Source organism: Pogona vitticeps, chromosome 1 (assembly GCF_051106095.1).
Source record: "Pogona vitticeps strain Pit_001003342236 chromosome 1, PviZW2.1, whole genome shotgun sequence".
NCBI lineage: Eukaryota > Metazoa > Chordata > Lepidosauria > Squamata > Agamidae > Pogona > Pogona vitticeps.
In genome coordinates this window covers 88,975,761-89,001,735 of record NC_135783.1, presented here as the reverse complement: position 1 = coordinate 89,001,735, position 25,975 = coordinate 88,975,761, and the positions used below count along the sequence as shown (strand labels likewise).

Genomic DNA, 25,975 nt, shown 5'->3' with positions numbered 1-25,975 from the left:
TTTCCTGTTTCACCGTAATTGGCCGTCTCAAAGAATTAATTATACGTTCTGAGAAAGAAACAATAATTTTTGTTGTGTAAGTCATACTTGGATAGGCTTGTCCTGCAGCAGAAATGTTGTTGCAGATTTTCAAATTGTTAAGAATTTGAACATGGTAGTATGGGAGGCTGAAGAGTATCACTCTCTTAAGAAATACATTATGCTGTACAATCAACACAAGCATTGTAGTGCTGCCAGGTCAAGAGTTTCCTGGGATCATGGGGCCAAAACCCAAGGTCTAGGTGAAGGTCACTGGGATATCCTATGGGTGGGACTCTTGTGATATCATAGACAACATCATTTGCAAAATAGTGTGTGCAGTGCCAGTGCTGGGAAGTAAAGAAGTATAAGTAACATACCCATAAATGAATAACTATTTAGGAGTGCAAGATTATAAGGAACTTATTTTTAAAAGTGAGGCTGTCAGGGTTCAGTAGAAGAGGCACCAGGACCCAGTCCAGAGCAAGATCACAGGAACAAGGTAGAGCCAACCCCATAGCTCAAGCAGAAACCAACCAGCTGGGGGTTTGAATCCAAACAGCACCTGGATAGAAGAATGATGCAAATCATGGTCAGACAGTCCAGGGGTCAAAGCCAGGAGGAGCCATATCAAGGCAGCAGGGTTTAGGGATGGAGGAAAGGCAAGGAAGGAACAAGGAGGCTGACAGACAAAGCAGCCAGACAAGCCAGGAATATTAGCACAGCCAGAGACCTTCTTGCTGAAGCAAGGGCCTGCAGGAAAAGCCTGTTCTTAGATAGCCCAGTCCTCAGCTTCCCCAGGTGGCAGTCCTGATGAGCTGGGCAACAGCTGCAGAGAAAGGGCCCAGTCCTGCAGTCCTTAGAGCAGTTCTCCCCAGAGGGATGGGGGCGATCCTGCATGCACTAAAATTGCTGGGTTCCAGCAAGGCCCCAGTCCTGACAGAGGCCATGGTAACATCAGCAAAATATCCTCCTGTTTTCTCGCATCTTTTACTCTCTGAGCAATCGCACGTTGCAATTATGTGACATATATCCTGGGGTTTGCGTTTTCATGTGCTTTTGAATTACCGCAATATTTCCCTAAATTTGATGTGCTATGACTGGCTACTCTTCAGTACTGGAATACAGTGGACCCTCAACTTCCGGAATTAATCCGTATTGGAACAGTGGCTGCAGGTCGAAAAGTCTGTAGGTTGAGGCTCCATTGACCTACAATGCATTGAAAACCAATTAATCCATAACCGGCCGTTTTTGTTCCATTTTGGTTTTTTTCCCAGTCTGTAGGTTGATTCTCCGGCTGCAAGTCGAACCTAAATTTTGCGGCCAGAGAAGTCTGTAACTTGAAAAGTCTGTAAGTGGAGCCGTCTGTAAGTCGAGGGTCCACTGTAATTCCCTCTGGGAAGGAAGCGCCACCTGGTGGAAGGATCTGCAAATAAGTGAAACGCAGAGGCCAATAACATTTTTTCAACACACTGATACTCTGCTCACTAAAAAAAAAAAATTAAAAATCAAAGGGACATACAGGCAAATAACATCACTAGTAGAAGCAACACAAGGCAGCTTGCCAGCAAAAGTATTGGTACAGCTGTACAGACAGGCCCCCACTGCACTTGTTGCACAATGGATCCCACAAAAAAAATGTAGAAGACATAAGACATAAGAAATTTATTTGTCATTGCACTCACAAGTGGGTGCAACGAAATGAGAAACCTCTTGTGGGAGGGATTTGAGAGATAGCATGGAGATTGGGAGATAGCGTGGAGGCAGACCAAAAGATCTGATAATGGTTGTGCATCATTTGACCACCAAAAATTAATAATGATGATGATCAAAATCAATGCAGAAGAATTGGGAAACATTTTGCTGGTGTGACCGTGCCCTGATGCAAATAAGAGTTGCTTTTTCGATGTAACCAACAGTACATTCTACTTATTTTCAGAAGTAAGGAAATGTTATCCTAGAAAAAAACTGTCTGTCTTTGACCTCTAAAGACTTCTTCCTTTCTATTGACAATGTTAGCTGTAGCATCCTGTTTGGCACACAGTGTCACAGAAGAGAGGAATTCAAATGCCACAGTAAAACTGTCATAGTTGCCACAACCTAAGATCAAATGTGAAGTTGCACCATCATTCATAAATATGTTAGGACAGAAAACTTCCCTCCTTCTAATACTCGGACAAATCACAGATGGAAAGACAGGACTTGTTCAGCAGTGGCTATGAAGGGATCTATGCTTGCAAAACATGATTTCTGTTCTAAATGATAGTCCAAAACAAATGGCACTACCTCAAGATCCAGTTCACACAATTCAAATTCTTAGATGAATGCTGCATTGGGGGTCATTCATCTGAGATGCTCGCAGCAAAAGCAAATTTTACGGAGTGAGCCCCCGTCGCTTGTCCCAGCTCCCGCCAACCTAGCGGTTTGAAAGCATGCAAAAATGCAAGTAGATAAATAGGTACCATCTCAGTGGAAAGGTAAACGGCGTTCCATGTCTGGTCACGCTGGCCACGTGACCACAGAGAATTGTCTTCGGACAAACACTAGCTCTATGGGTTGGAAACGGAAATAAGCACTGCCCCCTAGAGTCGGATATGACTGGACAAAATTGTCAAGGGGAAACTATAGTATCACCTGGAGCTCTAGTGCATAAGTGACTAAAAGACGATGGGTGCACCTGAAGCCTGGGTAAAGAGACTTTCCTAAAGCTAAGGGAATTAACCCAATGACCTAGGATCATCCACCTTCCATTTATGGTGCGGCCAGGGGCAAAGCCTCAGACTTCAAAAATAAATCCCCAGATTTGATTGCCAGGGCCAAAGCCAGAGACTTGCAGCCCTTGCACTGGGAAATAGTTTTAGGGGCAACAAGAAATATAGATATTGTATTTCCTCTCATTACCGTTGTTGGGGCTGTTGTTACATTCTCAAACAGCAGCATCTAAAGATTTCGGAAATATGGGAATAAGCAATTCTCATGGCATCCAGGGAGAGACTTGTTTCAGATATGGTTTGGAACCATCTTGGGCCTCTAATGAATTATCTGACCATGGTATCTGACTACATGACCAGATTATGAGATGGATATTTCAGTTACTGGTGATTGTTCTGTTTTCACTTAATTTGCCTTCAGCAACAATCTCTTTTGAACAACTGCTAGGGGTGTGGAAGGCGTCTAGCCACTTAGCCAGAGTCCCCCCCTCCACCTCTTCCTAGTTTCAGAGTCCATATTTAGCTGTGATACAAAATTGTGCTATTTTTTCTCTTTAGATAAAAGTCCCCAACAATATTTTGGGTGTTTTGTATTAGCACCAGGGAAGTTCCATTCATACTCTTTCCGTGGCTAAATATTTGGCCTAAGATATGAATGGAGAAAAGTCACGGAATGAATTCTCCAGTTAGAAATGCACTCCACCCTTCTTACAACACCAGGTCTGTTGAGCCAAATGGTTTCCTTTGAGAAATGGCCTGATAATAGAACTTAATTAGAAAAAGGTGTGAAAGGCCTGCAGGCTACCCAGCATTCAAAGAAAGAAGAGCTGGCAAGCAAACAGGCAGGAAAACACAGAATGGGTTTAATTTATCCATCAATAAATATATAAGAATAACACAGAGAGAATTTGCACAAGATAAATGACAACAGCAGGGCTGAAATATGACAGACACACTTAACTGAGGTAAATCTGCATGATCCTGACAACAAATTAGATCAGGGCCTTTTTCTGCTGTGGTTGTCTCGAGTCTGGAGAACTTAGGGGACTAAAGGCAATGAAGGGGGGGGGTTCTTCATCATAAGGTTTAAGGACATACTGACTCAGACACCATCATGACAGGAAAACAGAAAGGTGCCTTAAACGGAATTGATGAATCCATCCATCTAGTCCAATGTTGTCAACCTTAATTTTTTCCATGGTTTTCAAGAACTTCCTACATGGATTTTCCCTAGCTCCACCTGGTGGGACGGAACCTGGGACTTTCTTCAGGCAAAGTATGTGTTACACCACTGAGCTACGTATTTGTACTAATCGCAGAGTAAGGCTTATTGAATTCGGTAGTAATTGTCGGGGAGTCAACGTGTATAAGATTGCACTGTAAATGATACCTTGATCACCTCTCTTGTCTGATGTCCCAAAAGCAATGCATTTTCTCTTTCTAGTTAGAGAGTTTATAGTCTGTTTACCTACCGAGATTAATTAAAAGGACCAAGCCTCAAAAAAGAAGAAACACTAAATCAAGAGCTCTTTAAAATGCTTCCAATATTCACAGCATAAATATGAAAATGCTTTTAGACTACCAAAACTGTCATCTAGAACAGAGCAGAAGAGCTTCTCTGTGTACCAAAGCAGCTTTCCACCCAAAAAAAACACAAAGAAACAACAACAAAAAACACACATCTCAGATCAGGGCCTGGAAAGTCATATCTAAGAAAAATGATTTAAATGACACACGGAAACATGTCTATGATTGAGCAATGGGAGAAACCAGAGCTTCAGCCTGCTCAGTTATAAATTACATCAGTACGGTGTATTATTAATCCATTCTTCTTAAAACTAACATTCCCCCATTCCCTCCCATCTAGACAAGGCACAAGTATATGGAGGAATATACAGTAGATTTGTGTGAAATGTTTGCTTATTTCATGTAGAACAAAAGTAGTGTTGGAGGAGCAAAATATTCCCTTCAAAACTCTGCAAGCCCAAATCAGATCTGGTTAAACAATGACATTACTGGGTGCAAAAAATATCCAAATAAGAGTAATGACAATGAACTGAAGGAAGTGTTGCTCAAGTTAAGAATCAGTACATGCTGGTAATTACCTGATAGGTAGAACACAGATTTTTCAAGACTACAGTGACAACTCTGTTGGAGATAACTGAGGATGGAACTCAGGTTGTGCTGAAGAAGGTACATGGAGAGGTGGGGGGGGGACTTCCTACGGTTTCCTAGACCTACTCTAATCTATGCTGACCTCCCTTCAACCTAAACTAATATTCTTAGTGTTGACGATGCCACTTCTTTTTCATGTTTCTCTCTTGATCCTATCTGGGAGAGGACAGGGGTAAACATTTGCCTTTGTTCTTGTGAGATGGGGGAGAAGTCACAGTTCCCTTCCTCTCCACTTTAGTTAGAGAGAATTAAAATTCTTTTTCTCTTTCCTATCTTGATGGGGGGGGGGGTTATAAACGCTAACTTTCTTATTTTCCTAGATTAAGCAAAGTAAATGTGATTTCTTTCAAAAGACAGACGTATGTTCTTCTAACAATTCCAATTTTCAGAGATTAAGTCCACAAGTTAACTTAGCTCTCATTTTTCCCTGTTTGCTCTGCTTGCAACTTTCACAAATAAAAAGTACCTAATAATCAGAAGAAGACTACAGCAAAGGGTGACTGTGTGGATCATAAGTATGGTTTTTTTAAAAAAAAAAAAAAAAAGAAATGGGTGTGCCTCAGCACTTGATTGTCCTCATGCTAACCTGTATCATGGCCAAGAAGCTTCTGTTAGGAAAGAATACGGAGAGGTAAAATGGTGAAATGGTTTTCTATAGGCAAAAATGTTAGACAAGAATGCATTTTATCCCCTTACCTTTTCAGTATTGATGTAGAACATGCCATATGGAAAACTAGGTGAAGTTCAGATGGAGGAGGAGAAAAACTGGTGGAAGAAACATCAATAATTTAAGATGAGGAGATTGTACTGGCAGAAAGTTGCAGCAACTTGAACTGACTTTTAAGGAAAGTGAACAAAGAAAGTTCCAAAGAAAGACTGCAGTTGATTAAGAAGACCAAAATCATGACTACAGAAAAACCACACAACTTTCATGCTGACAATGAAGAAATTGAAACAGTGAAAGATTCTGTATATCTTGGTTCAATCATCAATCCAAATGGAGACTGCAGCCAAGAAATCAGAAGGTGACTGATATTCAGAAGGGCAGCAACAAAGGAATTAAAAAAGTTCATCAAAGGTAAGGATGTGTCACTGGAGTCCAAGACCAAGATTATCCACACTCTTGTATTTCCTATCACCATGTGTGCACGTGAAAGCCAGATAATAAAGAAAGCTGACAGGAACAAAAAAAGTGATTCATTTGAAATATGGTGCTAGAGGAGAGCTTTGCAGATACTTAGAATTGCCAGAAAAATCAACAAATTTGTCCTAGATTTAATCAAGTCTGAATTATCTCTGGAGGCCAAAATGATGAAACTGAGGCTGTCCTGCTTTGGGCATGACATGAGAAGATTATCTTGAAAAGACAATAATGTTGGAAAAGATTGAAGGCAGCAGGAAAAGAGGAAGAGCAATTTACAAGATAGATTGATTCTGTAAGGGAAGTCACCAGCTTGAGTTTACAAGAGCTGAGCAGGGCTGTTGAAGACGGTGCATTTTGGAGATTGCTCATTCATAGGATCACCATATGTTAGAGGCAACCTGATGGCACATAATAATGACAACAATAATCACTGTGTTCCATGAAGTTGATTCCAACTTATAGCAACTCTTTCCAGTGTTTTCTATGTAAAAAAATACACAGAAGTGGTTTACCATTCCCTTCTTCTGAGGGCACTGTGGGACAGTGCAGCTTGCCCATGACTACACAGGCTGACTTTTCTAGCAGGAGGCAAAGTGGGGATTCAGACTTCCAATTTTTGGCTCTGCAGCCAGATACCTAAATCACTTAGCAATGCAGCCAAATAAAAGCACCTACAAGCTATATAAATAACAAGTGATCAAGAAATTTAAGCATTGTCTTGATGGGATCAAGTCATGATCTCTCTAGTTCACTGTGTTTCAGGTATCAACATGTTATTCAATGGTTCCCAACCTTGGGTAATCAAGATGTTACCAGAATCCTTCATTACTGGCTGAGCTGGTCAGGGTTTCCAGAAGGTGAAGTTGAGTAACACCTGGATTAACCCAAGGTTGGGAACCACTGTGCTATATGTTTGTAGAACCTCCCAAGTCAAATATGATAATTCCTTTCCCTAGACATTTAAATTCAATACCTGTTTCTTACAGCAATATCACTTCATGAGAAAGGTTCAGTTAGCTTTCACATCTATTAATAGCTTTGTGTTATATCTTTTCAAAGCATAGGACCAGGTATAGTTATAGTAAATTGCTATTTGTGCATCTGCACTTAAATGCTTGTGTTTTGAAATAAGAGCTTTGAACTTTTTGGTAAAGTTCCATCTTGATGAATACATTGTAGATTAGAGTGTGTGGCTGAATATACATGATGAATTGAGGTCTATTGAACAATCTTTTTGAACAACTCTTGCCTAATCAATTAGAACTTTTGTGCTGAGAATCTTGTCTTGTTTCTTCCTGTTTTCCAATTTTTTTAAAAAAAAATAGCTTTAGCACCTCTGAAAGTGGGGAAGATTCATTTATCATGATTTGTCCTCAAACAAAAGCCAAATTTGCTCCATCTCCATCTGTTCGCCAAATGAAAATGTGGTGTGCTTCAGCAGCACCTTGATCCCAAGAATTCATTCTCAAATCAGTGTGGATAAGATTTATTACTAAGTAGTTCATTTCCTGCTGACATTTAAGGAATCCCTCTTTAAACACATGTGTGCAGGTCTGAGGTCAGTGGTTCCATCATTCTTCTCACTGCATAGCATTCTTCTCCTGACTGATTATTGCTGAAGAGTCCTAAAAACCAAACAATGAATCGCAAGTTCCATATCTAAGTGTTCATATCAACATTGAGGGTGATGCACACATATGCATGAACATGTACACATGCATATTGTGTGCAAATATTTACATAAAGAAAATATGTTGTTTAATAACAGATAACAGATGTACTAAATTTCTTTTATCCCAGGCTTCTCTAAAACCACTTGACAAACTTTATTTGCTGTTCAGAAGACATGCAGAATCCAATCCAAATTTCTGGCAAATGAGAGATGTTGCAGACTGCTTTTAGAAAAGTCTCTACTTAGATCGGTATTTCAGCCTCTTGTGTCTGTACAATGTTGTCATGTAGCCTGCATCATATATGTTCAAATCAACACCACCACACTCACTCCTCTGTTATGAAAGAAGCCCCACATACAGACTGGAAAAAGCAATTAGTGACAACGCATTAAATGCATGTCTTTTTAGAAGGCAGGTCAGTCATCAGAAACATATGGCTCTGGGGTGTCATTTTAATGGTTAATACCTGCCACTCATAACTCTATACTGAGACAAAAATATGTTTACATTTTGGAAACAAGGCTTAGAATTCTCTTGCTCAAGTCCTACTGAGAAAACTATGACCCAAAGGACTGTGTTAAAATAGCAACAATAGCACAGTTTAGAATTACTTTTTTGGACTGCAACTAGACTATAAGGAGCTATAGTCTAGAAAATCACACTTCCAGTTTTTGAGGTGCAAAATACTTGGGGTAATAATACTGCATGAATTACTACATGAAATCAGGGTCTGAGAAAGAATGAAAGGAGGAAGAACTATGAGGTAGTTAGTAGCTACGCTGAGAAAGGTCTGAATTTATGAAAACACTGGAAATCTAGGGTGTTTTCATGGAACTTGTTAAAGCCAACACACACACACACACCACACACACACACACAGAGGTTAAACTATAAACTAAAGAGAAGTAAAGAAAAAGATTTCAGCTGTATGATAAGGGCTCATAATACTGCATCTCATTCTTACCTTTTTAAACTTCCTTTTGGTTTACAAATCCTGTTTGCATTCTGATGGCCAACATTGGCCATGTTAAATGGCAACCCCAAAACTTTGTCAAGGGGTTTGTCATTCGGTGGTAGCACGCTCTAGGTACAGGAGGGTGGAAAGAGCACCACAGCTGCCTGATATACTGGTGGAATTCTTTAGAAACTGTTGGGAAACTACAGCTATTTTGTAAAACAGCCTTGAAATACAAAAATTTTAAACAATCAACTCCATTTAAAGATAGCATTATTTTTAAATTGTACATATCCTACCACAAGTGGTCTATTCCATGCATTTAGGTCTACTGCCATACAAAGAGCTGTACCTCAATGATAGTACAGCCTGGGCCTGGGCTGCTGCCTCTTCCTCCACCACCACTTGGCTGGGCCATGCTCAGTCCTTGGCCACATGGGGGTGGCCCTCTTTCTCCACCAGCGGGTGGCTCCTGGGAAGCCATCGAAGAGCGGCAGGTAGCTCACCCGCCGGGGGAACCCGACACCACCTCCCACTCTGGCACTGGCTCCAGCAGCTACTTGCCGGGGCAGCCACATCAGGGCTCAGCATCAGGGCTCCCGTGGGCCTCGCCGTTGAAGCACCACAACAGCTGCTGCACGGAGGGCAAGAGGCTCCACCAGGCCCGGTTGGCCAAGGCGGAGGTGTGGCCGAAGGAAGCTGCGTGGCCAGGCGAGTGCCACTGCCGCCCAATGGGCTCCTCTGGAAATGGGGACGGGACGTGGGATGGCAGTGGCCTGGTGCCGGGAGGCTGAGCCTGGTCTGGGCTGCCATCATGGCCGTGCCCTTCCCCCTCTGCCGTGATCCACCTCTCCAGGCACTAGAAGGAGAGGATCCTCCCGGCTGAGGTGCTCCGGCCACTTGCCCTGGCCTCAACCTCCACCATGGCTGGCCCCGCCGCCACATCAGCTGCTGTACGCTGCCGGCTGGGGCCCATCACCATCCGCCATCCACCATGGCTCAGTCGCAGACAGGCCGGAGAACAGGGTGGAAAGGGGGCGATCAGGCAACCAGGGACCCTTCCGGGCAGAAGAGGAGGAAGAGGAAGGAAGGGGGTTAGGTTCCCGTCCTCTTTCCCCCCAGGATTTTCATTTTTACCCCATTTGGGGTAATTTATCCCTGTTCCCTGACCACTGACATAGAGAGAAGACCTTGACTCAGTCTTCTGCACATGTGATCTATCTGATCAGCTATCTACTGTGCATTTAATTTATTATTAACAAGGTAAGATACTAGACTTTGTATATGGTGCAGGGCATTATTAATAATAATAATTATATACCACCAAGTTAGTTCTTTCCAGGGTTTCCTACACATAGAATACTCAAAAATGTTTATCTGGGAGTGCTCTGGAAGTGTGCAGCTTGCCCAAGGCTACACAGGTTGGCTCTTCTCCTGGGTTGCATATTGTGGGATTGAAATCCCAAGCTCTGGTTCCACAGCAAGATACCTATCTAATTCCCTGACCTATCCAGCTAGCCCAGTAGGATATTATTGCACTATATAATTTGTTTGAGTGCTGTTCTTTGTCCATAATATAATTCACTTTATATTGCATTATTGGATAAAGGGACCCCTGCAGGATCACCATGATATATTATATCATTAAAATATCATTAGAGAAAAGGACCACCAGCTGAAACTGCTCTCAGGCCTGATCTGTCTGTTATTCACTGTCAAAACATGCAGTCCTGAATTAGGGATCAATGGTCTGATTTAGCAAGACTACTTGCTATGTCTAATGTTCAGTATATTTTTATTGGCATGACTTGATCTCTTTAAAGGAATGTAGTCTAATTATAACTCACATATATTATCACAATATTGCTAGTGCTTTACAACACAAAACAAACTTTGCTCTGAGAGAGACGTAGTTCTGAAATCAATTTTGAATTATGCAACTTGGAATTTTCCTGGAGAAACTTTCCTGTGCACAAATGAGGAACTGCAGCTGGCGGTACTGGAACCTTTACAGCTGTGGTACTTCTACGCAAGAAATTTATTCCTTTGGCTGAGCTTGTCTATTTCTCTAATAAATAAGGGGAGGAATTAACACATGATGCACATGAAGAAGCCACAGTGTGGACATCTCTTTAAAGTACAGTTGATAAAGCACTGGCTGTCCTGTTGTTTTGGCCTACAATTCCCATCAGACCCCCAAAATAGCATAGCTACTTGTAAGAGGCTGTGGAAAGTGGAGTCCCATATCTAGAGTACCAAGGTTTCTCAGCCTACCATAACTTGTTCCCCACGGTGTTTGCTTTCCTTCCTTTCAGCAAGCCAACTGTTATACAGAAACTCTTTATATATCTCTTTCCATCACTCTGCAGCTTCTCCTGATTTTAAAAAGAGCTTTTAACTGAAGTGTCGGAAGCTTGGAAAGCTGCCAGCTACCACAATGGTGATTATACAATAAAAGCCATTACATTTGCATACATCCTGAACCACCTGATAAACAAAGTAAGCGCAAGAATCTTGAGCCTCCCCCCCCTCCCAAATTTCTCTATCTACTCGAGATAACAGGCTTTACAGGTTTTCAGAACACATTTCTTCTGAGATATGCTATCTGACATCCTTTGAGTTCTCAGGAATTAAATCTGGAAACCTCCACAGAAAAACCACATTTTCTGATACTCAATGCAGCCACAATTCTTTCTGAGTAGACATAGACATAATTCATTGTAGGAGATGCATAGAATTGAGCAACCCTGGCAACTGGGGCTGGTAGTGCTGGAAATATGCTGTTGCTACCCACATCTGTTTTGCCCGATGGATAAAACAGAGCTTGAAGTTACATTTTTGGACTGCAACTGCCAGAATCCCTTAGACAACATGGCTCCTGGCGATGGTCAATGGAGGGATTATAGGAGCAGTAGTCCACCAAAGTAACTTTTCTTAGCTCTGGGAGAAAGCAATACATTTTTCCAAGTCCAGTGTCCATTACTGGAATTTATAAGCGACATGTAACTTCTTGGATAGCATACTGTATTTGTACAGTAAATGTCACCTTCTGTCCTTCTGATGTTATTTTGTATCATGTTGTTATGACCGGTGTCATATGTTATTTCTGCCTGATTTTCCCCTCACATGGTTCATCTGCTGGATTTTCAGGAATACATACAAGATTGTGAATGAAACTGTGACGGGTTGTCCTCTCTTTTTTGCAGGTGCAATGGAAATTTCCAATAATCCTTGAACATTTTGAGGTCCAGAATATTAGGGGGACCCACAAATGTTTGCCCAATGGAATATCTCACATTCACCCACTCTTACATTCCACTGATTTCCTACCTTCTCCTGAAATTATCCACAAATCTTCAATAACAACTCCTTTGGGATATCCTGATGATATTCATCGTCAAATAAAGTCTTACAATACTGCCTTTTGTGATATTATTGTAACAGGTCATCCATGACAATAGCAGATGTTTAATTTTATTGTGAGGCCCACAATGAAAATGAAAATTAAATAGAAAAAGCAGGAACACATAAAGCAGTATTTGAGTCAGGCTCTTGGTCCATCTAACCCAAGATTGTCACTCTGACGGGTTCTCCAAAATTTCTGGTAAGCTTTTTTTCCTGCTCTACCCGGAGATCCCAGGATTCCTGCCATAGCAGTAACAAGGCCCAACCTGCTAAGTTTTCAAAATTGGATTATATGGGATGTGTTCATGGTGTGTTCAATTATTCTATACAGTTAAGGAAACTCTGAAGTATTCCATACATTTTAGTAGCAGTTTTCCTTCTGATAAATTAGCAATATTTTTCTCCAACAAAGATTTGTCAGTAAGTTCCACCATGTCTGTCTTTACTGTGCTGAGCGGAACGAACCAACACCAGACACTTAAGTAACTGAATCTGCAGTTTTAGGAGATGGCGGTACTAGATGTTGATCTACTTAATTCCCTCCCTTTTATCCTTCCACTGACAGCTAAAGCCCCATCTCCTCAGGCAGGCTTTTAACAGTCACAGTTGAATCCCTGAATGCCTTCTTAGAGTCAGATAGCTTTTTATGTTCACCTGCTTTTAATTATTCAATTGTATTTTAATTAGCATATTGTTTAATTGTGGCTTTTTATGTTTAACTTATTATGATTTTAACTCTGTTCCTTTTAATATTGTGAACCGCCTTGGGTCGCCTTATTGGGAGATAGGCGGCATATAAATTGAATAAATAAATAATGAAAGTTTAAAAAAGAAACTGTGGAATTTCTTTTCAGCTGCTCTCATAATGCTGTTCTACACAATGTCCTGAGCTGGGTGGAAAATTGCAACCCCATGTTACCAGGAGTGGAGCATTAGAACACCCCCACCCAGCCTGATTGTAACCTGCTTTACACTCACCCAGTAGCCTTCTGCCATGAATTTTTTGGGACATTCCTTTATAATTTTTCTGGACTGTCCACAAGGTACCAGTGGATGCCTGATGAAGTAGATTTTATTCCATGAAAGCTCACCCTAATTGTTTGAATCTTTTATTTGTCTAATTCCTGAATGCTCTGGGGGATTATCCGTCTGATATGGTCGGCGCTCCTGTCGAAGCTCAGGTCACCCTATGGAATAAGGAGATGACCCGGGCCGTTGACACGATTGCGCCTAAGCGCCCTCTCCCTGCTCGCCGAGCCCAGACAGCCCCTTGGTATACTTCTGAACTGCGGGCGATGAAGCGAGAGGGGAGACGGCTGGAGCGCAGGTGGAGGAAATCCCGCTGGGAGTCCGACCGAACACGACTTAGAGCCCATTATCGGGCCTATTTCGTGGCAATACGGCTGGCGAAACGGCAATATTTCTCCAGCCGTATTGCTTCCTCAGAATGTCGCCCAGCCGAGCTGTTTCGGGTGGTCCAGGATCTTCTTCAACCGGGAAATCCGGTGGAGGTCCTGGACTGCTCATCAGCTCGCTGTGATGAGTTTGCCATCCATTTTGAGGAAAAAATCGCTCAGATTCGCAGTGGGTTGGACTCCACAGTTACTGCAGAATCAGAGGATGTGTCCAGCGCACCGTGCTTTGGTCAGGTATTAATGGATGAGTTTCAATTGTTGAGACCTGAGGATGTGGACAGGGTGCTTGGATCTGTCCGTTCTACCACAACTCCGCTCGACCCTTGCCCATCCTGGCTAATTAGAAGATCATCCAGGGGGGTTCGCACCTGGGTCCAGGAGGCCGTGAACGCCTCTTTGAGAGAGGGAGTGGTCCCTACCACCTTGAAAGAGGCAGTAATTCGACCACTCCTTAAAAAGCCAAACCTGGACCCAAGGCTGGTGGCTAACTACCGACCAGTAGCGAACCTCCCTTATTTGGGCAAAGTGTTGGAGCGGGTTGTGGCTGGGCAACTCCAGGCGCTGCTGGATGAAACGGATTTTCTGGATCCATTTCAATCGGGTTTCAGGCCGGGTTTTGGTACAGAGACTGCCTTGGTCGCCCTGTATGATGACCTTTGCCGGGAGAGAGACAGGGGGAGTGTGACCCTGTTGATACTCCTGGACCTCTCAGCGGCTTTCGACACCATCGACCATGGTGTCCTTCTGGATAGGCTGGCTGGGTTGGGAGTTGGGGGCACTGTTTTACGGTGGTTCCGCTCCTTCCTGGCTGACCGTGTCCAGAGGGTGGTGCTGGGGGACAGTTGCTCTGCCCCATGGCATTCATGTCATGGGGTTCCTCAGGGCTCGATACTGTCCCCCATGCTGTTTAACATCTACATGAAACCGCTGGGAGAGGTCATCAGGAGGTTTGGGCTGAGGAGTCAGCAATATGCTGACGACACTCAGCTCTACCTCTCGTTTTCCACCAATCCAGGTGAGGCGGTTTCTGTGCTGAACTCGTGTCTGGACCTGATAATGGACTGGATGAGGGTCAATAAATTGAAACTCAATCCAGACAAGACGGAAGTGCTGTTAGTGGGTGCTTCGCCAGACAGGCTGGAGGGCCATCTCCCTGCCCTGAATGGGGTTACACTCCCCCTAAGGGACAGGGTCCGCAGCTTGGGGGTGCTCCTGGACCCCAGTCTAACACTGGAAGCCCAGGTGGACTCGGTGGCCAGGGGCGGCTTCCTCCAGCTGCGGAAACTATACCAGCTACGGCCCTACCTGGACGAGCGGAGTCTCATGACAGTTACACATGCACTGGTAACATCCCGTATAGATTACTGCAATGCGCTTTACGTGGGGCTGCCTTTGAAGACGGTCCGGCGACTGCAACTGGTTCAGAATCGAGCGGCGCGGCTGGTGAGTGGTGTGGCCGCCAGGGACCATATCAAGCCGATTCTGTACAAGTTACATTGGCTACCAGTTGCTGCCCGGGCCCAATTCAAAGTGCTTGTTTTGACATATAAAGCCCTAAACGGCTTGGGCCCTGGATACCTGAAGGACCGCCTCCTTCCATATGAGCCTACCCGGCAGTTAAGATCTAGCCAGGGGGCCCTTTTGAAAGAGCCATCCCTCAAGGAGGTAAGAGGGATGGCTTGTAGACAAAGGGCCTTCTCGGCAGCTGCCCCCAGACTATGGAATGCCCTCCCGACTGAGATTCGTCTGGCGCCGACACTGATGACATTTCGGCGCCAGGTCAAAACCTTCCTGTTCCAGAAGGCTTTTAACTGAAATAATATTAACTGTGGGTCTGATGGCAATTTTATATATATTTTAATTGTATTTTAATTGTACATGTTTTTTATTGTATTTTAAATGCTGTAAGCCGCCCAGAGACCTTTGGGTAGTGTGGGCGGCATATAAATTAAATAAATAAATAAATAAATAAATAATAAAGGTATCTCCTGCATTTCTACATGATAATGTTACTCCAGCTTGGGTCATATTGTGGCTACGACACTGGAGTGACTGCATTAATAGAGAAACAAATAGCACCACCTACTGATGCAGCAACAATATGATCCAGCATCCAGAAGCACTGTGAACTTTGGAGGCGGAGGTTGCACAACACAGCATCTCAAAATGTTTATAGTCTATACGCCATCTAAAAAAGTAGTTAATTCTGTTGTTCCAAGGAAGCTTGAAGCCAAACTCTGAACATAAGAAAAAGGATAATAAAACAAAGCAAGGAAAGTTGATCACAACAGAAGGAATAAGAAAGACATCTGCAATGAGGACAGACCAATGCCTTATCAACTACTTGTGAAATATAATTATCAGTCAGAAGAATATCAAATCCAGTGTCCTGCAGAACGTTAATATATTTATTGGCTGATTAGAATGAAGGGACCCATTGCAGGGGAAAAATCATTGTTAAATCATATTTATTCAGGCTTTGGAACCAAGAAATGCAAAATGTCAAATGCCATTAACGAGTACAAGGCCAGGAAAATCTGACTCCCAGGATTAACTTTCTCTGTTATGCCAAGATATCGCAATACACACTTCAAATGTTCTGGACATTCTGAGACATCAAAGTCCAAACACAGCGAGGTGAACTGAGGATGGAGTTGATACGGCTCATTACTGTTCTTTCCTATTCCTATTTTATTTTTAGTTTGCTGGAGGGAAGCGAATGTGTAAAATTTTCCTTTGAGGAAAGGTTTCCAGACGGTTTTAGAGACTGAACAAGTGTCGATGAGAATACATCTGTTGCCTTCCTTTAAACATTTACCTCAACATTTGTTTTTAAAGCCAAACCTTTATAAAGGGAAGTACTTCTCCATGTACTGCATAATTAGAATTCGGATTGGCACTTCATTACCTGAAGGAGTATCTCTCCTTTAGATTGTCTGCTTGGGACACCCAGTCTATCCAGGCTTCATGATTGGGAGTAGCCACCCCTAAAGAGGTCTAGAAAACTACCACCAGGAACTGGGCTTTCTCGGTGGCAGCTGCAACAGTATGAAAGCCAGTTCCTGTTAATATATACCAGGCTCCTTCTCTTCTGACCTCCAGAAAATGTCTAAAATTTGAACTTTTCAAAGAGATTGTTACGAAGAGATCAGTCCTTCTAGTGAGCCACAGTATCCACAAAGCTCTTTTCCATCATTAATTTTGAAAGAATTATTTTCTCTCTCTCTCTCTCCCTCTCCCTTTTTTTTTAATTTACTGTCTAGCTTTCATACCTTTGCTCTGCCCCCACTTGGATGAACATCTTAATGTGGAGAGAATGTTTGGGTGTTTCAGGGAAGCTGAGATAGATACCATCAAGAGGTGGTACCATTATAAGCCAGGACTCTGCCAAGGTCACCCAAGATGGAATGGTAAAACACCAGACTAAGACACAACCATTTAGGAATTAATGGCCACATCAGCAGAAGACAAGTGATATTTACAGTAATGATCAGGATGAAGAAATTTTAGAAAGACAGCCACTAGGCAGCAGCAGTAGTGAAAGGTGGCACCAGTAGATCTATCCTAGATAATGGCAGCAGCACTCATTCTAACTCTTCTTAGAGCTATGCTGAAGGTGATGATGGTAACCCACTTACACATTTTTCATACCTTGAACATTCTATGATGAGAGTTGAACATCTTGTATGGATTTAGAGGAGGACTGGACAAATTCACTGAAGATAAGGCCACAATCATGACCAGTCTGTATATTCTCAGTAACAGAGGTAACATGGCTTTATGTATCACTTGCTAGGAAAGAGAAGGATATTGTTGCACCTGTTCCTGTTTGTGGGTTTGCCACAGGCATCTGGTTGACCACTGTGAGTATGTCTACAATAGCTGCAGCATTTTGTTTCCACTTCAGTTGCCATAGCTGCACTCTATGGAATGCTGGGAATTGTCATTTGGTGAGAGACTTTGAATTTTCTTCTCTGGTGTATTCCACTAAACTTGTACAAAGAATTCTAAGTATCTCCCCAAACTATGGATACCAGACAGAGTTCTAACTCCTGTCCTCTGAAGATGCCAGTGACAGAGACTGGTGAAACAGTAGGAAGAAAAAACCCCAGAACACGGCCAAACAGCCCAAAAAACCTACAACAACCTATGGATACCATCATTTGATAGGATGAAGCCATGGCGGTTGAAATGGAGCAAAACCGTCATAACTTTGTAATGTAGATCAATTGGCCTTTGGTCTGATCTCTGAGCACTTTTTGTGTGTTCTCATGCTACCCTTAGAGATGGGAGTAGTCACTTGCTACTCCTAGCTCAGGGGAATAATGGTATAGATTCGCCAGTACCTAGCTCTGGTTAATGCAGTGGAAAAGAGAATTGCAATTTCTTATTCTGCTTAATTTGGCCACTCTGCCCACAGAGGTCCACTACTGGATCCTATCCAGTAAGTTGTTTCAATATTTGAAAAATTGCCTTCAAAACACTTCTGAATTTTGGTCCAGAGGTTCTGACAGGCATGTCAAAATATGTCATGCCCTCTTTTTTTCTTTTGCTAAATATGCATCAAATCAAATATAATTCCTATATTTTATCCTTTTTTATCAAGCCATGTGTACAAACCTTTTGTGCTATATGACTCTTCCAAGTTAAACACCATGCATCAGGCAACATTATGTGGTGCTGCAGGGAAAGCTTGCAGTCCAATCTTTTTTTATTGTTTTTCTGTCTGCTACTCTCTCTGCCGACTCTCTTTTCAGCTCAGACTGCAAGATGTTTTGCAGCCCCAAAACCATGATCCTGGTATCCATACTTAACAAACGCCACAGACACAATTTACACCAACAGAGGCATTCACATATATCATAATTATGCAAAATAAACAACCAAGTAAAATACCTTGCTTTCCAACAAACAAACAAAAAAACACTTCTCAGGTAAAAAAAAAAATCTTCATGTCCCTTTGCACTGGGTAGTCAGTTTTTTTTTTTAAAAAAAATTCATTTGAAACATGTTTAACTTCAATTCAAAAACCAATTTTCCCCCAGGTATTACCAAGCCCTGAGTAAGGAAAGCAGAATCTGAAACCAAATTCTACAGAAAGTTCAATTTCTTCAGTAAGTTGGGGGAGGGTTGGCAGTTGTGTGGTGGCTCTTGAGTCACTACAGTTGGTTGGTGCTTCCTCTTGCACAAGGTGTACTTTATAAAACTCCCAAAGACCTGAAAAGAATTCTTGTGGTAAGGATGCTAGAACAGACTGTGTGAGATTCAAATTCCAGAAAGACTGAAGTTAGGAAAATATGTTTCCTTTGTAAGTTAAGAAGATTTTATAAAAGCTCATTTCAGGAAAGCAAACATCAACAGCAAGAGAGATTCAAATACAGAGAAAAATGTCAAATATACCAAATATATACTATTATCCCAGGCTTGTGAAAGCAAAGATCAGCTCATTTTCTTGAAATTGAGCAAAATATACCCTATTCTAGGCATTATAGCTTCTCTGTACAATGGAGCCAGACTAAAGAAGGCATGCCGTCTGTTTGAATTATGCACTCAAAAGCTTACTTGCCCATAGATATTACTACAGTATCTTTCACAAAATGTGCTTATCCCCAGGAAATTTCCACAAAGCAGGCATGTTTTCAAATCTCTTGCCTAGCTCATTGGCCAAAATACACCCTTCCCATTAGGTAGAACAAGGCACCCTGTTCAGGTTGCAGAGCACCGGGAATAGTTAATTGCTCCCCACCACCATCACGCCACGGGGGAGGGGCTCACTGCCACTCTCAAAGGCTTGGTTGACTGCTACCTAAGTGCAATGAATGCTGCAGCTGGGAAGTGGGTAACTTGGTTCTTGTTCAGATAAATCCTTGGTGGTCTCCAGAGAGCTCAACATTGGTGACATTTACTTTTTCTGAGGCCAGCTCCTCTGATCTCTAGTCTTCATAGCCAGTGGCCAAGTTGGCTTGAGTATTCTGGAGTTTGCTGTCCAAAAAGGCAATTTTGAGAGTGGCAGTGAGGTCCCGCCTGGCATGGTGGTGGTGGGTGCTTTTACACAGAGTAATGGTTCAGTAGAAGAACAGCTGGCATGCGACTCTCCAAGACTGGCTAGGTCCCAAATGCCTACTCCTAAAGAGATCTTCACAACAAGACATTGCAGGTTGGGTGACTTAGGATATTACCTGACCTGTGATGGCTCAGTCACACTACCCACAATGCTTGACTCAGTGAAGGACCCCTCCCGGATAGAAATTTATCTCCAGGCAGCAATATGGAGAGTAGTGCCAGGTTCTTTGTGTGGCTAGCCATGTGCTGCTCCATGGGCATGGGCCTTGTGTACAAACATTCTGACATGCTCCTTGCTCAGCTTTTGCCCATGCCATAGTTTTTACAGCATTTTATTAGCTGCTTTGGTTAATAGAGAATTCTGTGAGGTACTTGTCACCACAATATCTTTTCCAAATTTGTAGTTCATCATTGTAATATATTACTTTTTTGCAAATATTGTATTTTCTCTTTCCTGAAATGACTATTCCAGGTATTGGTCAAGCAATACCTGGAATAGTCATCTACAAAGGTTAGAACATTTCCCTGTTTTAGAAGGAGTCTGAATAGATGCTTGGGAATGGAAAGCTTTGTTTTGTTCCTCTTCATACACATCTGTCTCTGCAACTGATGCATGACTTTCTTTTCATGCATTTATTCAGATCCTTCCTTTCTAGGTCCAGTGTGTCATTTCTGTTCAAATCACCTGTGTGGTTGTTCAAGAGAGTTTGCACTTGAGCAACATCTCACCACGTTTGTTTGCTCATTGTACACCCTAGTTCCTTCTTAAATGTTCTTATGTACAATTCTCCATCCCGGGTTATTGTATACAAGTGCTGCTGAAATGCACTTCAAAGCCCAATCCTGTGAAAACAGAAACACTTTCACATTCCTTTTGAAATACTGTTTTAACTGACTTGCTTCCAACTTCTGTACTGAAATGCAAAACTCAGTTTCCAGAGCATTCAATGCCTATAATGTTTCCACCCACCTGGAACGTGCACATTTCTACTTTTATATGGGTTCAGACTTTTGAAGAATATTTCACTTGAGCTTATATGTAGATTAGCCCCGCTATCAATAAGGTAGATTCAGAGTTATTTTGCATTGCTTTGAAGCTCTTCTCGACTTCAGGACATTTGTGCTTAAAATAGTATTGATGATTTCTTGTTTGTATCTCTCCTGGTCTCCTCATAAGTTGCTCTGGAAAATCACCCATTGGCTGGGCAATATTTTTGACATGATGCCATCCAAGGGAGTTGTAGCAATTCTTATGGGAATCAACTCTATCCCAACTAGCAAGTCTAGCTCAGCGTCATGCAAGAACCTCTCCAATGGCAAAACAGAGTGAATTCCATGTAATAGTTTTCCAGCTTTAAATAGCCTATAATCTATTATCTAAATTCACTGGTCAGAGGCAACAGCAAAAGGACATATGGGAGCCATAAGCCATATGTGGCCATGGGTTCTTCATCCCTCTTGTAAATCCTGTTGCATATCATCCCAAACTTACCCTTCCCTTTTGAAATCCAACAGGATTCCTCCAAACAGCTTTTACTTGAAGTTTTTTGCCTTCCTTAGCTAACAATGGGATGCAGTGATGAGCTTGATTACCTGAACTCTAGCGAAAATAGCCTTTTTCCTATTTTCTCAATAAATAACAGCAGTACAATAAGCAGATCTTCTTAAGTGGGTGATGGAGCCAAAAATGCCTACACTGAGATGAACTGACGTCACAAAGGTTAATAGATTCCACCACTCTGCTCCAGATTTGTCCTGTGCAGGCAGCTGAAGGGAATCAGCTTCATCCTTCAAATGTGTTGGCTGAAAGATTGAGATCACCTGACTTCACAGCTAGAAACAATGGTGAAGACAGAGAAACTAATCCTGAAGATATAGGAGCCATTTCACAACTTTACAGGTCTGCATGGCTCTATGGGGGTTTTTTTTTTTGTTGTTGTTGTTGTTTTTTGCTGAAGTAGCTGCATAAGAGATGTACTTGCAGGCCTTCACCCATTCAAGAACACTTGTTAAAGACCTTTAAGTAGCCACAACTCCCTACATGTTATTTCTCCAAAGTGTATAGGTTTACTGCAAAAATTCCAGTAGACACAGTTTGTCCAGTAAGTATAAAGTGGCTCTAAAAGTCTGTTTCCATCCGATATGACATGAGAAAGAAACCACAGGAGCACATGTTTTTTTCTGCTCATACTTGGCTTGTGACTAGATCCAGAAACACACACCCCTACAAGGGAAAAAAATTGCTATCAGAACCCCCTTAATCCATGAGCTACCTCTGGGCTGTTGCTCTGATGTTGGGAGCCCAGATTTTATGAAAGGCTTTCAGGGCTGGTTTTACCATAAGGCACAGTAAAGCTGCTGCCTGTGCTAAAGGCACAGAGCATTGGGGGAGATGACAAAGTATGGAAGTACTGAGCTATCTAAGCCATAAAGCCTTAATCTGTACTAGAGATGGGCACAAACTACTTTGTGCCCCTTCATCTTAAATTGCCTGCCCTGGCTCCTCATCTGAGTGGCCAGCTAGTTGCTAGAGGAGAAGGGCCATCTGGACTTTTCCCTGGACTAGAAAATCATGCAACAGGGAGGGATGAAGCAGCACACACCAGCTGGTGAGTGGAGGTGCTGGCAAGTGGGGTGGGAGAAAGGAACGTGCAGACAACTTAGGACAAAGAGGCAGAAAGTACTTTGTGCCCATCTCTAATCTGTACCCCTAAAGCTAGCCCGATGCCATCCAGTGGAAGATAATATGCCTTCATCAGTGTCAAAATAAGATTCCTCAACCATACTATACATTTTGTTGTTCACCTCAAGCAGAAAAATGTTATAAGTGGCTTCAGAGAACTTTACTATGCAGCATGGATGCTTCTTAGGTCAGAACTGGGTAAACTTTACTTGGTCAGGATTATTACTGGCACACTCTCTCCGTCAGCATGGCATTTTAGGAATTGGAGTCAAACAAGTAACTTTTCCAAGCTCTGGCCTTAAAAGATAGATTTGGATCACTTGAAAATATAAAGGCATCTTCTTAGGATAACATAGCACATTTAAAATGCTTCAAATGTGAGCTTGAAATTATTTCTTGTCATGGAACAGCTTGCAGTTACAGCGCCATCATCTGCATTGACATCTGGCCACATAAAAGTTTCCATTCAACACATAGTCCCAACAGCTTGGCTGTAACATTCGCTTAAGGTGACAACATTGGAAATACAAAGAGATCATTTCAGTTTTTGTGGCTCTGTGCAAAACCACTAGTTCTGATGAATAACCTGGCTCCTAGTTATTTCTATTTTTCTTTTCATTAGAAGAATAGCTTTGCAGGAAAAACTAATGAGAAATGGTGCCTGGGGATGTGGTTGGGAACTGAAAAGCAAATTGTTGATGTAAGAAATATTTTCTGCACTTCATAAAACACATATAAAGGGGAAAGAGAAACCTGGTGTTTTGAAAGTAATGGGCGAGCTTTCTTACAGCTTGGTTCAGATAAGCACTCTGAGTCCTAGAAGCCAGCACATAGTTCTTGGAGCAGATCTATTAGCCTGGACGCCCCATGGAAACAAGCTTCCCAGCCAAAAATCTACTGCTCTTTTGTTTCCACTCCCTGAAGAAACAGTAACCCTTAACCTGCTTAATTCACTGCTGTCCCCACTGAAAGCAATATGACTGCTCCAACATAAGAGATTCAGGAACTGCAACCTTAAAAGTGATGCCGTAACATGGACAAATATATGACTCAGATAGGTGCTAAACCTTCTGTTCACCTATCATTTCTCCCTTTGCTTACTTATTATACTTTCAAATAACCTAAGTTCTCTGCATGGTTTGAAAGCACACGGATTAACAAAAATAAAAAATCACAGTAGAATAGCCAGAGGCACAATTAAATAGTGCAAGACAAACCAAGCAGCTCGGGGTAAAATAAGTGAAGCACATGCTCTTGGTCTCCAATGATACATTGTCACACTTGTGTTAGGCATTTAAGAAGAAGAAATGTAATTAACAATTGGTTAGTGCAGGTGGAGTTATTTAGTCACTGCTTACATGACAGGGATGTGGTGGCGCTGTGGGCTAAACCGCAGAAGCCTGTGCTGCATGGTCAGAAGACCAGCAGTCGTAAGATCGAATCCACGCAACGGAGTGAGCGCCCATCACTTGTCCCAGCTCCCGCCAACCTAGAGGTCCGAAAGCATGCAAATGCAAGTAGATCAATAGGGGCCACCTCGGTGGGAAGGTAACAGCATTCCATGTCTAAGTCGCACTGGCCATGTGAACACGGAAGATTGTCTTCGGACAAACGCTGGCTCTGTGGCTTGGAAACGGGGATGAGCACCGCCCCCTAGAGTCGAACACGACTGGACAAAAATTGTCAAGGGGAACCTTTACCTTACATGACAGGGATGGCACAGCCATGTGGAATTAACTACCATGAGGAGAACCACTAATTTTATTGATTGGTAGTATTGTATAAATTAAGAGGCTGGTTAGTATGCCCTTCACAGTTCTATTTGACTGTCATGCTTACGTTCTGTCTGTTTGACTGCTGAATGGCTATGTTTATGTTCCTGTGAGCACTATGTAAATATTCCAGTAAGTAAATATCCTCTGCATCTATTCATGGTGTCTTCCTGTGTGCCTTACTATGCTGGAACCTCTGGTCCAAACCTTCATAAGGAGAAAATCTTCTGCTGTGAGTTTAAACTGCTAACAACTTGATGGTCTTTTCGAATTCCTCCATAGCTATTCTTCAGTGTCTCAGCATTCCTCTGACTTCTTGGCTGCAGTCTCCATTTGGAATGTTTATTAAATTGAGGCATATAAATTCTCTAACAATCTCAGTTTCTTCCTTGTCACCATCAAAGCTATAAAGTTACACAGTAGTTCTGTAGAGTGGATAATATGAAGTATGATGTATGATCTGATTTTTTAAAAACATTTTGCATGAACTTGCTTATATAGAAGCTCATCAGGAATATTTTTATTTGTTGGTCAATCTTCAACTTCAAGCCTAAGTCATGGTTCCTCCCATCCTCATTGCAGGCAGGACAAAGCCCAGGAATAGCCATTTTGGGTTTTGTTTTTTTTTTAAAGGCAGTCGGGAAACTGTCTGGCAATTCCAGTTTGTTCTTTTTATTTTGGAGACAGAGACCTTAGAAAGCCCTACCATGGCTACCACTGCTACTCCTAGAAGCCTCCAAGAGTGGAAATTGGCAGTTTGCGAAGGCATGCATTTTTAAACAAATGGCTGGAAAAATGTTTGTGGGGGGAGGCACATGTAGCCCACAGGCGAAGTGGATCAGTTGGAAGCTCACATCTTTCTCTCTGTTCTATACAGAACAGAACTAAATTCCAATAAGACCTGATCTTGTCACACTTCCAGAATGTGTACGCAGTCATCTAAAGTATCTACCATCCTTAATGTTCCTTCTTATGTTGTAGGTGTAACATACTGCCGAAGGGCAGGTTTGGAGTACATTTGTTTCAGATGACTTGTAATTGAATTCTTCCCAGTATGTTCACCAATACACTCCAAAACCACTGCAGCCCCTCTGCCATGAATCCCAAAACCAAGACCTGGAGGGCTGTAAAACCCCGCAAAATCAGTTACCTACAGGGGAGGAGGTCAAACAAGGGTACAGGGAAAAGTTCCACTGCAAATTACAGCAGAACTTTGGATTTAGTCCTTTGATATTTACAGAATGTAAACTGCCTATTCTCAAGAAAGTACTGCTTTAAATAAGTGTATTAAAATCACAACTGTACAACTAATCAGCATGTAACAGTGAATTATCACAGCACATATGAAATCAATGCACAGCCACAGCATCTGAGAAAAGGGGGAAAGGGTGTCAAACATTATTACAGCTATTGGATACAGTATCCATCACAAAGTGTCCTTAAATTGATCAACGTGGAAAATTTGGGTGAAGATATCAACCACTGGCTATGTTTATCAATGTAAGCAATCAGTTTTCACCACAATTCCTTGAAAATATTTCAATGACTCTACAAATAAACACCCTAATTCTCCTCAATTTGTTAATTTATGCCTTGTTTCCCCTCCCATTGTTACTAGTGTTAAGGCACATATTGTGCAAAATGTGATGTGTGTGTATAGTCTATCCTTCTGCCTGTCTGTCTCTCCCTCTCCCTTCTTTCCTATCTTCCTCTGTTCTCCCATCTTATATCAATGTCTGTGGTCTTAGAAATATAGGGCTGCAAAAATGCTAATTGGGAAAACAGGAAATGATGTCAGTTGGAGGTATTAGCACAATGGTTTCCAAATCATCCTCATCTTCATCTTAGAACTGCAGAACTGGAAGAGGCCCTAGGGATCATTGAGTCCCCATCAAGAAAGCACAGTGGGGAATGGAACTCCCAACTTCTGGCTCCAGAATGGGATCCTGGATCTCCAGTAG

The 25,975-nt window shown here is 42.2% G+C and overlaps 1 long non-coding RNA gene across 5 annotated transcripts in view; it reads right to left on the bottom strand.

Annotated features, from left to right (window-relative positions):
• The window catches only part of LOC110079203 (uncharacterized), a 35,959-nt gene extending 11,025 nt beyond the window's left edge, over positions 1-24,934 (bottom strand). The window contains exon 1 of one of the 5 annotated variants that reach the window (XR_013540642.1): positions 20,530-24,934. This is a non-coding gene — a long non-coding RNA (uncharacterized LOC110079203). Of the gene's footprint in view, positions 1-398; positions 1,811-20,529 lie in introns of those variants that run through there. The other 4 variants (XR_012086300.2, XR_012086302.2, XR_002300580.3 and 1 more) reach the window with 4 other exon arrangements.
• Positions 24,935-25,975: the final 1,041 nt, after the last annotated feature.